Source organism: Odontesthes bonariensis, chromosome 8, assembly GCF_027942865.1.
Source record: "Odontesthes bonariensis isolate fOdoBon6 chromosome 8, fOdoBon6.hap1, whole genome shotgun sequence".
In the NCBI taxonomy this organism is placed as follows: Eukaryota; Metazoa; Chordata; class Actinopteri; order Atheriniformes; family Atherinopsidae; genus Odontesthes; species Odontesthes bonariensis.
The window spans coordinates 14,571,327-14,586,926 of record NC_134513.1 but is presented as its reverse complement, the minus strand read 5'-3'; positions in this window follow the sequence as shown (position 1 = coordinate 14,586,926).

Below are 15,600 nucleotides of genomic sequence, written 5' to 3'. Positions count from 1 at the left end.
CGTTGCTAGTGGTTGTAATCCCGGTGATGATATGCTTATCTTAATAGGAGACAAATATCAACAACAACTGCGGTGGACATCGACATGAAGAAACTGCAGAAAGCTCCTTTTGAGGAACTATTTTCATCCCAGAAACAGCTGGTGAGTCAACTCGTTTTAATCTTTGTCAGGTCAGACGTGATTTGTAAAAAATAAAATAAAAATTAAGTAAGCTTGTTTGCTTGTCAGTGGAAGTCTTTTTTTAAAATTTCCTCTCACCTCTTCTAATTCACATTTTCCATTTGTGTATCAAAAAACAGCAATGGAAACATGACTACCAGGTAACAAGCTGAACCTGCTAATCGAAAAACACGAGCTGTTACTGCGTTTGCAGTTATTCAGCAGTTGCCAGTCTCAAAATTCTGGAATTTTCCATCATGGTTTCTCTATCTGTGTGGCAATACCCTAAACCCACATACACCAGTGACACGTTTGATTCACTAAACAGGAAACAACCGTTCATGGGGGCATTCTTAATCACCAAACCGGGCTATCTTTAGAGGATTTGTCGTTTCTGTTACTGCTGCAACGCACTAAATAAACATCGATGGCAGCACGCTGGTTAGCATGTGTTGCTCAACAACAGCTCTGTAACTGAAAAAAAAAAAAAAAAGAGTTCACACACTGCAGAAAACGGACACAAACACTTTCCCACACTCACGACCATGCTTTGTGCTGTACTGTAAACATGAGGAGCCCCTCCAATCCACACACACCTAGACCCCCCCACCCACAAACACACACGGAGCCCCATGAGATACATAAACCAAGCTCGAACCTAGCCCTGCGGGTTTGACAGGTAAAGAGGAAGAGCTGTACAACCTGTCGATGCAGGTAGAGAAACATTCCACGTGGTCCCACAGACTCAGAAAACAGGGAGTGTGGACTTCACTGCTCACATGCCATGTAGCAAGATCTACCTTTGCATCTGTGCTTGTGAATGATAGTGTAGTTTCTCATGCGCACCAGGCCTTCCTCTCAGTGCCTACTTGCTAATACGAGTTTAAAAAAAACCCAAGCAACATCCTGTTCTCACTGCTATCTATGTTACTTTACAGATGTGTCACTGAGCGTCACATTCTCACTGCTCTAAAGCCAGAGCAGCCATCAGACATGTAGACCTAAACAGAAATCTAACAATTCCCTGGTTTGTAGATGGAATCTCCTAAACATTTATCAAATACGGTCCATCTCCTCTTCCCTGCCTTACTAAGGCTACGGGGCATATCAGAAATGAGTGGCACATCAGTACACTTATCACACCTTTCAACACCACCATCACTACACATCTGCCCAACCCAGCGCACGAGCAGACAGATGCACACCTACTTCAGTTACATTACCTCTCATTACACATTTACACAGCTGATAAGATCCCTCGCGCCGATAGCATCACCTTGTCCTAGAAAAGGTTGACAAAATGTGTTGGGAAAAACTATCAAAGCATGTGCTGGGAGTTTTTAAAACATCCCAACATGTCATGCTCGACTCTCAGAGGGAAGTGGCTTAATGGTTTTTCTACAGCTGCACAAAGTGCTGATAAAGAATCTTGCCAAAGAGCTGTTGCATTTGTTGGTTTTTTTTAATGCTACTAATGAGCTGAGACATTTTATCTGTAAGAAAACAGACTAGAAATAGATTTTTTTTAAAATAAATTATTATTACTTAATGCCATAATGGCACATTTCCTTACATAGCTAACAGTTTTGCACATTTTCCTCTGTGCATCATGCTTTAATCACAACAAGCTTAAAGATTGTATTGTGCCACAGCCTGTAAAGCCTCTGAAAAAAGTCTAGTTTCCTGCAACAAGTCAAAAGTTGTATTGTGCTTAGTAACATGCGAGGGATTTTTCTCTGCATGTTGCAACTGGTAAAGGTAAGACTGGGATCACAGTCTTTGGGAGGCTTGGAAAAAAAAAAAAAAAAAAAGAAAACAACTGTGGTACTGTTATGGCTATGGCATAAATATTGGTTTTGGTTGAGGAAAAACTCAAGTTCTTTTTGGTAGGGCTAATTTAAAGTTTAAATAAGCTAATATTTCTGCAAAGGTTAACTTTCAGAAGTTACACGTAAGAAAAGAGCCACACTGAGGTTATCATAAAAAGTTTGTTAATTAATACAGCAGCTGGTGTTTTACCTGCTTACAACTTGACCCAGAAAACACAAGATATGTAGAACAAAAAACAAGTGGAATAAGCATATAAAGATTGATATAATCACAAGATCATGTGTAGAGAAAATGAAAATGCATCTATTGGTTGTGACACGACCTGGCTCAAAGGCTGCATCAAAAAGGAGGAAGCACACGGTAAAAAAAAAAAAAAGATTTCATTTTTTAAAGTAATCCAAAAACTAAACTGAATATGCAACAAAAGAATAAATGTGAGGAGTGGCAATCAGTTGTCAGTAGTGCAGTGATGTTGTAAGTGGAAAATCTGCTGCCAGTGTGTTGTGTGGTGCGAAACTTAAGAACCAAAAGGTAATGCCAACAGAACCAAAGTACCTGCTGTCCTGCCCGTAAGCACGCACTGCAACATTAATGTACACGCAGACTCTGGCCAATTACAGACTTCAGCGACACGTTCAAAGAGGAAAAAAATGCATCCAGCTTTGGAGATTCCACAAATATCAGCCATATATCAGCCAGAATAGCCACCAACATACAAGACAAAAGTCAAACAAAAAGTGGAGAAAAGAGACAATTATATAGGACAAGCGACCCATTAACCTCGTCACATTATTCAGTCAGTCATTTATTTTTATTACAATCATCATACTCATTTACCAATAGGCTTTATTTCATTTTAAATCAGAGTGGACCAATTTCCCACAGGAAACCAAGCACTCCAACAAATCATGCGCTGCATCCCAAAGCAAGCGTGCCAAGTGTAATCACTCACCCTACCAGGTATGCGTGTTCTCCCTCTAACTAAACTGCCTAACCAATACTAACCTGGACTAACTCAACCTTAGTCTTCAGGGAATCTGGTGGCAGGTACTTATGCACTAAAACCCACTGGTGTGGTGTCGCGACCAGTCATCTGGCAACGCCACCAGAAACCATGGACACGCTCCCGAGACAACTGCTCCAACCGCCGTCAACCCACACTACAGACATGAACAAGCAGATTCCAAAGGGAAAATGCTATGAGCCCAACAGGGGAAACGCACAATCTAATGTGACACACACAAACCAACACCTACCTGGAGAAGCAGCACAAGACAACGAGCCCATGAGCACACGCAGCGTGCACCAACAGGCTAACAAACAGACTGCTTTAAAGCTAGAACAAATTAACCTTTACTATTAAACCATGCACTTCCTCTAGAACCAGTAAATCACCATCAAAGCTTCAAACTACACCATCAGTAGTACAAGTAAAAACTTCTCACCATTCCAATGAAGCCATGTATCCTTCTAACCTCCCCCGTGCTTACACCAAGCCAGGGACAGAGGGTAATTGACACTCAGGTGTGCAGCGCTCAAGCAACAACCAAAAAAACACCAAGTTCAATAACTATCCACGAAACGTTAGCAAATAGAACAAGGACGAGCTCCCAATTTGACACGACCTGACTCAAAGTCCGCATCAAAAAGGAGGAATCACTGGTTTACAAAAGGTTTACAAAATAAGTATTTAATTTATTAAAGTAATCCAAAAACTAAATTGAATATGTAACAAAAGAATAAATGTGAGGAGTGGCAATCAGTTGTCAGTAGTGCAGTGAGGTTGTAAGTGGAAAAAGTGCTGCCAGTGGGTTGTATGGTGCGAAACTTAAGAACCAAAAGGTAATGCCAACAGAACCCAAAATACGCTGCTGTCCTCAAGGAGCAAGAAGGGCCAAAAGCCTAGAGACAGGGCTCTAATTACTGGCCAGGTGTACAGAGTTGCACTAATGAGAGCCCAATGCTCCAGTCAGCTCAGGATCTGAGGAGAGAACAAGAGAGATACACACCCACACATGGCCCTGAAAGACACCTAAAGGTCCGTCACAGTTGATTGTGCTTCCGTTTTGAATGTCCATAAAGAAAAACTATTTTCTTAAGAGAGAGAGTTTAATCCCTTTTGACCACTTTTGTGCGATTTTAACACATTTTAGGCTTTCATCATCATTTCATGACATTTCGTCCCCACTGCAAAACGTAGGATCAAGTCTAACTACAAGATAAAGAGTTTGATCCCAGCAGTCAGCCTCTCCAGAGAGCAACCTGGTTTTTTACAATTTCTATTTCTTGACCATGTAGCCCACATAACTACTTGGAGTTAAGTGATCCAGTTAATAAGTTGTTACTGGAAGTGTAAGTTTTGAAGCAGCATTTAAGAGATGCCTACAAATGTGAAGGAATTCAGGACTGTTGCATTTCCACTGATAATACTTCAGAGATGACACATTTCTATTCTTAAAAACAATAAAATGCCAGAAGAAATCTCTACAATTTACTCTTCCACCGGTCCAGTATTAGAAAAACACAGAATTACAATGGTGTCAGTTGAAGGACATCGTCCCTACTATGAAACATGGTGGAGGGAGGATCATGGTTAGGAGCAGCTTTCCCACCCCACTGCATGAATGCCTTAGAATTTCTAAAGGAACAATTCATTCAAAATTGTATCAAGAGATTTTGTTGGATAATCTCCGTGCTCATCCATGACCTGAAACTTAGGAGAGGTTGCATTATGTACAAGGCAATTAATTAAGGCACCTAACTAAATGATCAACTTGCTGTGGCATGACACGAAGATTGGTGTTCAGTCTAGACATCCCAGAAATATTAATGACCTGAAGGTGTTTTGTCTTCTTAGATTTTGTTAAATGGATGTAGTTTCAGGTTGTTGCACTGATTACTCAGTGTGTTAAGTGAAGATTCGAAAAATGCAACCCTTTCTGTGTTTCTACCTCATTGTAACAAACAAGCCTCCCTTTTTTAAAATAAATAACCTACGAAGAATTCCTGTTGAGTGCTGTCCAAACCACGTTCAATGTGTATTATCAGAAAAAGCTTTTGCAAGATTTCAACCTAACATCATGTCACTCCTTATAAATGTTCCCTTTGAATTATGTCAGAGCAGTACATCATATCAGCCCTTAACTGCTCAGCAGTCATGCATTCAAACCTGAAGATAATGAGATTTTTAAAATGCCAGTCAACTTGAAAGTAACTGAGGCTGAAAGGTTTTCTTGAAAGACTCTGACTTCACTGCAGGCTGTGCTGTGCTGCATTCCATCATCTTAACCAAGGCCCCATTAAATAAAGCAAAGTCTTCCATCCAGCTGCCTTCCTGTTAGCGTGACTCTGGAGCGCTACTCTGAAATGCAGCAGCTCTGGCTAATTGGAATATATCTGTCTCACTTCTGCAACCACACCTGACATGTTCCCATCTGTTGAGAAGTGGTGAGGTGATGACAGGAGGGCGACAGAGGGACAGAGAGTCTTTCCCACTGGTGGAGGTAGACAAAATTAGCAAGCTCGAAACTCTTGAGGGAGGAAGCTTGAGTTTGGCGAGACAAAGTAGACAAAAGTTCATCTGTTCCAGAACAAGCATCACTCTTGGCCTTGACAACCATCATGTCAAATCTTGCCTCATCTGTTACACCATTAGAGGAATGTGGAATGTGACAGTGTTCGTTTTTGAGATTTTTTTTTCGTGAAATGAAGCCGTTTTAAAACTGAAACCTTCGCTAAAACTTTGCCTACTCAAAGCCATATTGTCAAAAAAAAAGATAACCTCTCTGGTATGAAAAAGATCAGATTGAAATACAGACAGACTTTCCTTTTACCTTCGTACGCCATAAATCTCTCGTCATGCACTTCATTTCACCTCTCGGTATGAATTATAACTAGTGTCTCACCTTTCAGGTAGTCTGAACACGTGTGCATAGATGCAAGTGGAGTAGTATTTATGCATCTCGGTGTGACTGAAAGGTTTACAATGGAAATCAAGAGTGTTAATGTTGCAAATTTCACCCTCACAAGGAGGTAAATGAACCAATGACTTTCCCTGTTAATGAACAGCTGCATTTGAGCATTCTCTCATGCAGCAGCAAGTAACGTGAAACACTCCTGCATACACACAGAACCAAAAACACACCTGTCTTCGGGTTTCCCAGGTGTTCTCTCTGTTGCTCTACAAAAGAGGTCATAACATACCATGGGTAATTTCCTTTTTCTTGTTCAGCTGAATGCATCGGCCCTTAGATTTAATCATGTTTGCTCAGGTTTGGAAATGGAAACAGCTACTGTCTACCTCGCTCGTATAAGTAACCTGAATCAAGCTCACACACCTGTGCCACATGCCCCTCCCTTTACACCTGTTGCCACAGTAGCAAAGGCAGGTAATGGTATGAATCGTAAGTGGCGATAGAGCTTTAGAGTTTTAAGTATCGGTCAGTGGTCGTGGCTGTGTGAGCCTTGCCATGACCCCGGCTGACCCCTCCACTACAGTTCACAGCTCCTCAGAGCAGTCTCCGTTCTCCCCATGAATGGAACTTTAAATGAACACCATTATTCAGTTGCACAGCCTCCCAAACTGAAGTCCCACAGGGGCTCCCCTTAGGGGCTGGCGGGGGCGTCCATTATGGGTCTTCAGCCAGGAGATAGAGGGGGAGGAGGGCATCCATTACGGCTCTGGGGGATGTAATGTCCAGATGGCTAGGTGCTACAGAGGAACCTGTCCCACACAGCAACAATTCCAGCTTTCATCCCAAATCCACCTCAGCCTTCCACTGGCCAAGACCCTCTGGTCACACTGGGTTGGTCAAGCGAAGAAGAGGAGTGGTGGACCAGGAGTTGTTACGTTGTCAGCATTCAAACCTCCCTTTTATGTTAATGGAGGCAATTCATTCGAGTTTGGGCTGCCTATGAAAATTGACTTAACATGTAATTCAGAGAAAAGTAAGAGGTCAAAAGCATGTATGGAGGTGTAAAGATTTGTTATCAAGTCAAAGTGAAGCAAGACTTTGGTGATGAAAGTAAAATACAGTCATTATGTTCTTTTACTATCCTGCAACTGGAATTACCTGAAACAAATATGTATAATTTTGATTCCGTGTTGATTAAGAGCTTGGCAACACTTGCTCCAGCACGCTCTTATTCCAACACTTAACCTCTCACGTAAACACAAACATACATTCAGAAACTTGCACACTTCCCTCCCACATGCATACAAATCCCACCCCAATACACACAGGCCCATTGTGAAGCCACAAAACAGAAACAACAAGCAGCTGAAAAAGCACCCAGGGGACTCGCAATTCACTGCTCAATCAATCTAACCACTGTGCGAGCAGACCCACACTCAGTCTCACACACACTTAAGGCATATTTAAATGCAACAAATATGTTTTATGACAAATGAATGAAAAACACACAGGGAGCACTGCACTGCATTGCCCTCGAGGGACAGGCCAGCAAGCGCAGATATAGGATTACTAGAATTGACGCTTCAGTCTTTCCATTGTGCACATGAAAATCCAATGAGAGGCCTTTAAGTGGTTGCACTCATATAGAGAACCTGTTCTAAGGCCGCTAATTAAATCTAAACATGCGCTGACACTGATTTGAGAGGCCATTACCATCTGCTTATGGTCATCGTGGTCTCATGTGTTTTACAAGTGGTGTTTGCAAGGCAGGCTAGAGTAGTATGGGGTTACTGATTGAAAACTAGCGATAGCAAAAAATCTACTGGTTGTTAAAAATATTTGTCCAAGAAAGTAAAAAAAAAAAATAAAAATATGAAAAACAAGTGTACTATGCCTTAAAGTACAGAACCAACAAGAAATATTAACTGTAAAATTGACATTACTGCATGAAAATTTTCATAAAATGCTGTAAAAGTATTTTCATCCACCTGTCACCGAGTAAGCAATCAGTCTGGTTTTGCTTACGTCTGTAAAGAGCAGTTAGACAGTAAAAACACTGAGGGTGTTCATTAGGCCAAGATTGAGTAATGCCTCTACTGAAAGGCACACTTTATCAACTGTCATTCACCCGAGAGAGAGGGGGGGAGCAGTTGACTTGGAGCTGAATGCAATGCTTTCTTTAGTAGTTTCACAATGAGACAAATCATACAAACCTGTATGGGCACAGCAGGAGCCCTACCTGTCCTGTTAGTCTAAGAGTGTTAAAAAGCAAATTATGTTATGAATATATTAGCCATAATTCATTCATATGACAACATGAAGGGGTGACATAGCAAAAGCGGTGCATATCAGGGGAAATCCAGTTCCTAAAAACTATAATTTAATTTAAGATGGATTGTTTAAGCAATTTCTTCATCATGAAATGAAAAATTTTGCGAGTTAGTAGGTTAGTGTCTGACTTTTTTTGGCAAATTTTTACAATGTGCCTACAGTGACCATCATCTTTTCCTGTTTCACCTAAATGTTCTTGTTTTAGTGGGTGTAGGAGGGAGGAAGGAAGGGGGAGGGGATACAAACAGAAACTACAGGAAAAGCATCAAACAGAGTTTCTGTTGGCACCCCTGTAATTACCATAACCTCTGACAGCATTCAGTTAAACTGTGACTGAGCAATGGTAAATGCTCAACCTGCTTCAGAGCAATAAACAAGAGAGAAGGGTCAATGAGAAATTGCTATTAAAGGGGATATATAGGACTGAAATGACTGAAAGAAAGGTCTGCAGGGGGTTTTAGTGAGAGAAAACTGCTGGTACAGTACCTGTATGACATGTGTTAATAACCCAGAAATATCCCACTCCGTCCTCTTCTCACTTTTCACCCGGTTTCTTGCCACAAGGCATCAATGCCAAGGTAAGGGAAAGTTCAGATAGACTCATTTTCCCTGTATGACAAACAGCATGTAAGGAACACACACGTGGCACATGGAATGCAAATGGCATTTATACTTTCGACCAGAGCATGCATGAAAAGACAGGCCTGCGTTTAAGACACAACCATGATGATTTTTCAGTGACAGTTGAAATGTTTTTATTGCATGTTTCAGAATTTATAGGAACTCCTTATGGCCGACTCATTGACCTAAACACCCCTTTAAAAATGCTCTGAAAGAAAGGCGCGAGGTTCATGTTAAGTTTCCGACAGTATAAGACCATTAAGGCTAGTAAAGTATTGATGACTACACGAAAGAAAAAAATCTGCTGGCATGTTCATGAATTTGGGCAGAACCACATTTTAGCGAGCTCATATGTACGGTAGTTAGCGGCTAGCTCATAGGTTAGCTAACTAGCTAGCTCACAAATCAATCAAAACTTATATAGCCTCATATGAAACAAATTTCAAACAAAAAACAAATGAATGTTAATGGATTTTATGTTATTGATAAAATAATGAATAAGGACACACTATTTCATATCACAGGGGAGAACAATTTATGTGCCCCTCGCCTCCATCTTCACAACTCAAGGAATTATGAAGAAACTGTCCCTTATGCTAAGTCAACGTCACTGAAGTCACAGCCAATTCATGTCAAGTCAGGTTTTCTTTTGGCAAGTTTATCCCATAGTTAGGTTTTTTTTTGGTATTCCGGCTCAGCTGCGCTTTTGTTTGGATAGTTTTAATGCATCAAGTTTTTATTTAAAATATCTGCATCCGGTTCCTCCTTCTACATGCCAACATGGCTGTGTAAAGGTGACACTGTGTGCTCTGTACACCTTTGCACCTGCAACCCATCCCTTGCATTTCCAGCTGCGGGAGTGCATCTCCATCAGAAAGCTTTCCACTACGATGTTACATGATTGATATATAGACTATGTATATGAGATGGGTGTAACCATTGGGTGCTTAAAGTGAAGCCAAGTGCCTTCAAGAGCAATACCAGTGAGAGCTTCTTGTAATCTCCAACAGACTCTATACTTAAGAAGTGCTAACTGAGCACGTGTAGGAGAGTAGCAGTGATGTTCAGACCAGAAACAATAAATGAGCAATGCAATGTGACTTGACTTGAATATTCAGAAACAAGATGACAGGAAAAACAAATCTTCACTTCAAAGTGGCACCACTGAAGCAACTAGCAATGGGAGATGCTACTGGTGACTTACAAAGAATACTGATTGGATTTAGTGCAGGAAGTTTAGAAGATAGTTACCTCAGAAACTAAAGCCTAGATTCACTTGTTGTGATCAGATGTCAGCTATAAAACAATGGGTGATGAGAGAATGGCTTCAGATAAATCCTGTGACAAAACTGATGTTGGTGCACGCAGCACTACATTTACTGACTTTGATACAGCCAGCTATCACCACAGTTTAAACTAATCAAACATGCCAGACTTTGAGAATGATATACTTAAATCTTGGAGCAGTTAGAATTAAAGTTTGATAAGAGAAGAAAACAGGAAAAAAGACGAAAGTCTATTTCAAATGCAATATTCTGTGGCAAAAATACTTTAAAAAAAGTTCTCTCTTTTCACAGCTCTATTTATCCAACTTCTTTTGGTACGTGGGAGTTTTTCTGTTTCTTTCTCGTGGGCCAACGATTACGGGAACATTTCCATCTCCCTGGAATTTCAAAGGAGTTCCTCAGAAAGGAGAGGAGTGCATAATGGAAAAACACGTCGAGATGGGAAAGCCCTACCTTTGGGAGGAGCAGAGAACTAATGGAGTGATGGAGATGGATATGATAAAGCCAAGTAATGGAGGAAAAAAAAAAGATTGGGGCTGAACAAAAAAAAGATTGATGGGAGGTGTTTTCCTTTTTCTCAGGGCTCACTTGCTGTCCTTCTCTTTCCTCTCTTTCTCTTTTTCCCCTCAGGCTGATCTCTTGCATGTCCGGACGGGCTCGAGTCAGGCCCAGGTAAAACTGGTCACCCGAGTCCTCCTCTTCATCTTACCCCACCTCCATCTCCCCTTTTGCTCACCTGCCCTAAGGCAAACCCCCCCCCCCCTCCATCTGGTACAATGAGTAAGAGCAAGAGAAAACCGCCAGAATGCTACACAACATTCTGCACTGATGAAACATTAAATAAAACAATGCCTGCACTATTCAGCCAAAGTTTCGACTGTAAAACTTTGTTTTCACAAGGATTTACAGCTACATTGTTCCAAAGTGAACCCATGTATGCATTAGACGATTCAAACTTTTGTTTGTCCTGCTGCTCTTGACGCTTTGCGACAACAAGCCAGCTCTCAAGGTTAAGCTGCAGATGTGTTAATGCGCAAAGACTCTTTTTTTGTTTTGGGTTGTTTTTTTTTTTCCTTAAGAAACAGCCGAGTGAATAACAGAGGAAGAAAAGAAAAGGGACGGGATGAATGAGGAGGAAAAAGCTCATTTCTGCTGACATGGACGGGCTGCTTAAAGGGGACATCCAGCCAGGGCACTAGAGAGTGACAGAGCCACAATGGAAACACAATGGAGACTCTCCTTCCCCCAGTGCCAGCCATCTCCCCTCACTGGCTGTTTTATCCCACTGTTGCCCCTGCCAGACGACAACGCAGGCCAGGCTTGTTCAGCAGAGCCGCAATAAGACAACACTAATAAACGCCAGCTGGGGGGAAAACAACAAATAGCTTACACTTTCAAATTTTACACTGAACTAGTCAGGGCTAATTCCTGCTCCACTGTTTAGGGGAAAAACACCAACCCCCACTAACCCCCTAACGTTTTTTTTCTCCAACTACCTCATCCAGTCCCCAACCTGTTTATCCACTCTCAGCAGTACAGGGCCTGCCGTTGGAGCGAAGCACCTGCTACTTCCTGGTTCCCTCCCGGTGATCGAGAGCCGTTTAGATAAATAAACTCTGTCTCATTTGGTTCAGGTGTTGACAGTGAAACATTACCTGTTTTCATCTCCTTCTCTTACGCAACTCCAAACTGCACTGGCGCATTGCAATACTTCTTTGACAGATTGGCCTCCTTAGCTGCCGTTCAGCATATTTCTGTGTCCGTGTGTCTGCCTTTCTGTGTCTTAACTTTGCTTATTCTGCAGCTTAAAATTTGCTTGGCACGACAAGTGCAGTTTCCCCAGAATCTCCCCAGAGCAAAAGTGGGATTAAATGTTTGTCTGTCTATTCTAGTATAAACCACGCCCAGCGTTCTATCAGTGAGAGTAAGACCTGAACCCAGTAAACACCAAGGTAACTAAGGTGACTCATCAAAGGCATTGGAGCCCGAAGGTCTTGGGGAACCTACAAATCAAACTTACAAATGACTTTAAAGAATGTTTTAGTAGTCCTAAAGAGAGCTCGTGTTTTCAATCTTCAATTTAATCTTGAGGAGATACATTGAAGACAGTGTGTCGTCAAAAGAAGTTATGGAGGTTTCTTTGTCTGCCCACTTTGTGCGACTGTCATTAGAGGTCATGGTCTATTAGCAGTATTCTTATCTCTCCCTCACCGTTTAGACTGCACTTACATAAATTAAAGGCCACAGTGAACAGACTCACTCCTACCTCAGCAAAATGTATCCTTTCACAAATTTGTCGACTGTCCCAGGCTCTTTAGACTGCCCTATATAGCATGAGGGTATAGAAGTGGAACCTCGTGGCTTATTTCCAGGAAAAAAATACTGCGGCGGCTTCAGTTTGTGGCTCCGTAATTTGCTTCAGAAGCATCGAAGTGATTAAAAATTCAACATGTGTCTCGGATCGAGATAGGAAAAATTGTGGTTTGGTCCTGGTTGGGTTAAATGGAACGCCCTTAAGATAAAACCCTGAATGGTGACAATGGATGTCAATCCTGAGGTGCAATATTTTTAAATATTATGTCAGTCGTTTGTATAACGTTAAAAACCACAAATAATTATTTCGAAGAAAAATTTTCATTTTCCAACAGCTGCCGAATTTTATCTGAGCTGTCAAGCCATCTTTTTTCTACATCAGCAACTTAGTGTTGTATTGTTTAAATGCACTTGCGCGATATCTGCAGACCAGAAACATGCCAAGAGTTTATTTTTGGCTTATGTTGCATTGTTTGTTTGTATGTGCGGATATATTTAGGTTTCAGTTTGCCTGTTTGACGGAACGTTTCACTTCAATGACTCTACAGCAGCTGATTTTTTAACTACCAGAACAATTCAAATATACATCTTTCTTTTTCCATTAACACTTTAGTCAATTTTAAACAAACAAAAAAAAACATTATAGAGCAACAATCCCTCTCCGATGCACAGGAAACAACTGCATATTTCCAGTTGTCCTTCTGTAATGGTAAGTGACGCAGCAGAAGTAGTCAATGGCAACAGGAAAACATCATTATGTAATGCTGGCTTATCAACAAGTAACACAGTCCATATTTCTTTTTACAAAATGTACAATAAAATACATTTTACTGCAGAGAGATTCACTGATGTTTTCGTGGTGACGTGTCCCGCAACTGTCATATTACCAGCTCAGGAAACCCTACACACCAAAAAGTGAGTCATCAGGGGTGCCCCTTGCGTTCAAAACTAACCCAGTGGACTCATGACTAAGTGTCAATATGTGATAAATTAGGATTGAGAATGAGTTGGGCTGGTGGCACAGCTCAACCGTGAACTGCACAACCTCCACGGTCGCAGCACGAACATCCCATGACATGGTTCGTGAAACAAATGTCTGATGAAAAAAAATAAAAAAACACATATGTTGGGGAAAATATGTAAGAAAATCCACCTCCATTAGTCTGTGTGAGTCTAAAAAACAGGGGTAGTCTCTTCTTCTTAGTTCCCTTTAATCGACAAAGCACAGATTCAGAAGATACAGTTACAGCTATCTACCCAGTCCTTTAAATCTGCCAATTTTAAACACTTTCCGGTGTTTCAATATAATCCTAATCAACCAAATTATGATCACACACTCTGCATTTGGGCTGTGCCACATCACAGATGTAAAGCAGTGGTCAGGATATTGGCTGATGCACTCCAGCGTGTGCTCAGAATGTCAAAGTCTTTGAATTTCTGAGTCACTAAAGCCAGAGTGGTTTTGCAAAGAATTTAGAAACGTCCCCTATATTTTAGCAATGTCTGACTCACTGCAGTGCTTTGCTTGATTCAATGAAAATGTTTCTTTTGTGCAGAATCTTTTCCTCTCTTTCTAATTTGTTTTTGCTCCTCTTGCAACATCGTTTTGCTCTTTTCGGTGCATTGCAATTGTTTTTAACCTGTGAGTTCACGTGCTAACATGACTTTTCAAAGCCTGCCAACACTGAAGGCTGACTGAAATATTTGATGCTGCCTCAGGCAACAATACACACAGGGAGGCAAAACAGTCTGTTCAATTATTAATCTATAAATCTTGGTGACAAGACTGTTTATTGTATTGCAGATGGGCCATATATTTTACCATTGTCAGTGGAAATGTTTTTAATGTATCATTTTCAAAAATGAGATCAGGAAAGGAAGAAGACAACAAGCAGAAGAGAAGTTAACCAAACTCTTTGTAATGGTTTTCACTTGAATGACAAAAAATTTAATACATTTTTCTAACATGTTGTGGGCTCGCAATGGCTTCGTCTTGGCAGGCACTCCCAGTCAGCAAATGCATTTGTACTGCTGCGCTTGTGAAATCAAGTCATGGTGCAAATATCAACGGCTAAACATTCAACTTAAAAGCTCCGTGGGTATGTGATCACCAGCCATGAACTCTTTCCTGAACTGCTGCTTGTCTGTGCGTGCTGCAATGGTCAGCTCAGGCCAGCAATACCTCAGGAAAGAGATTTTGCTGTGAAAACACCAGCCGTCTCCGCTGGCTGCCTCCAGTACAAACACTCCCAGGGATCCCAGAGGGAGGTTGGGTGGCTGTCAGGGGGAAGGGGGGGCAGGGATGGGCTGGAGGGACTGAGAAATATGGAACAGTGGCTGGAGGACAGGTTCGATTTAGGAGGGTTGAACGTACCCTGAAAGAAATACGGTCGATTGTGACACTATTGTGTCTGACCGCAAAGTGTGAGAGGATCAGATTGAATTAGTGTGCTGCATCACAATAAGGCAATTCTGCTATTTCGGCATTGCCTCTCAGTGTCACATCAGCCGGTTAGCTTAACTAACCTGGAGGCCCTGACTGGAACACATGTCATGGTGAAAAATTGACTTTTTCTTCTTTCATAAACATCCAACCACATTTTTAATCACACGTTATGGCTGAATGATTCAGAAGGACCTTGTTTTTGTCAGATTACTGTTTCTGAATAGTATGTACAGTATATTGAAAGCTTTCGACTTTGTTTCTTACTTTCTCTTTGAGAACATATTACATAAACCTGCATGCAGTGTAAACAACAAGCAGAGCTACAGGTCTGGACGTGTCATATATTCCATGATCTCATCGATTCGATGATCTTTGATATCACTGATTCTTGTTTGTGAAAAACTATGTCATGAGTCAGACTTCTTCAACTTGACTGGGGAATTGTTTTTAATAGAAAAATACATCAAAAAAGTGTTGCTGATGTTGGATCATCTTCACCATCACAGATCTGCATGGTTGCTCAACACAGCAGGAGTCCTTTTGTTCACATACTACAGCTTATGAGTCATTTCATGCCACGTCACCAAACCTAAGTTGGAAGTGACATGGATCTTCATTTAAAAGGTATTGTGAAAACTAACACACCCACCAACCATGATTTCATTGATCAGTTAAGCACAGTAGGTCATTAAAACATAAT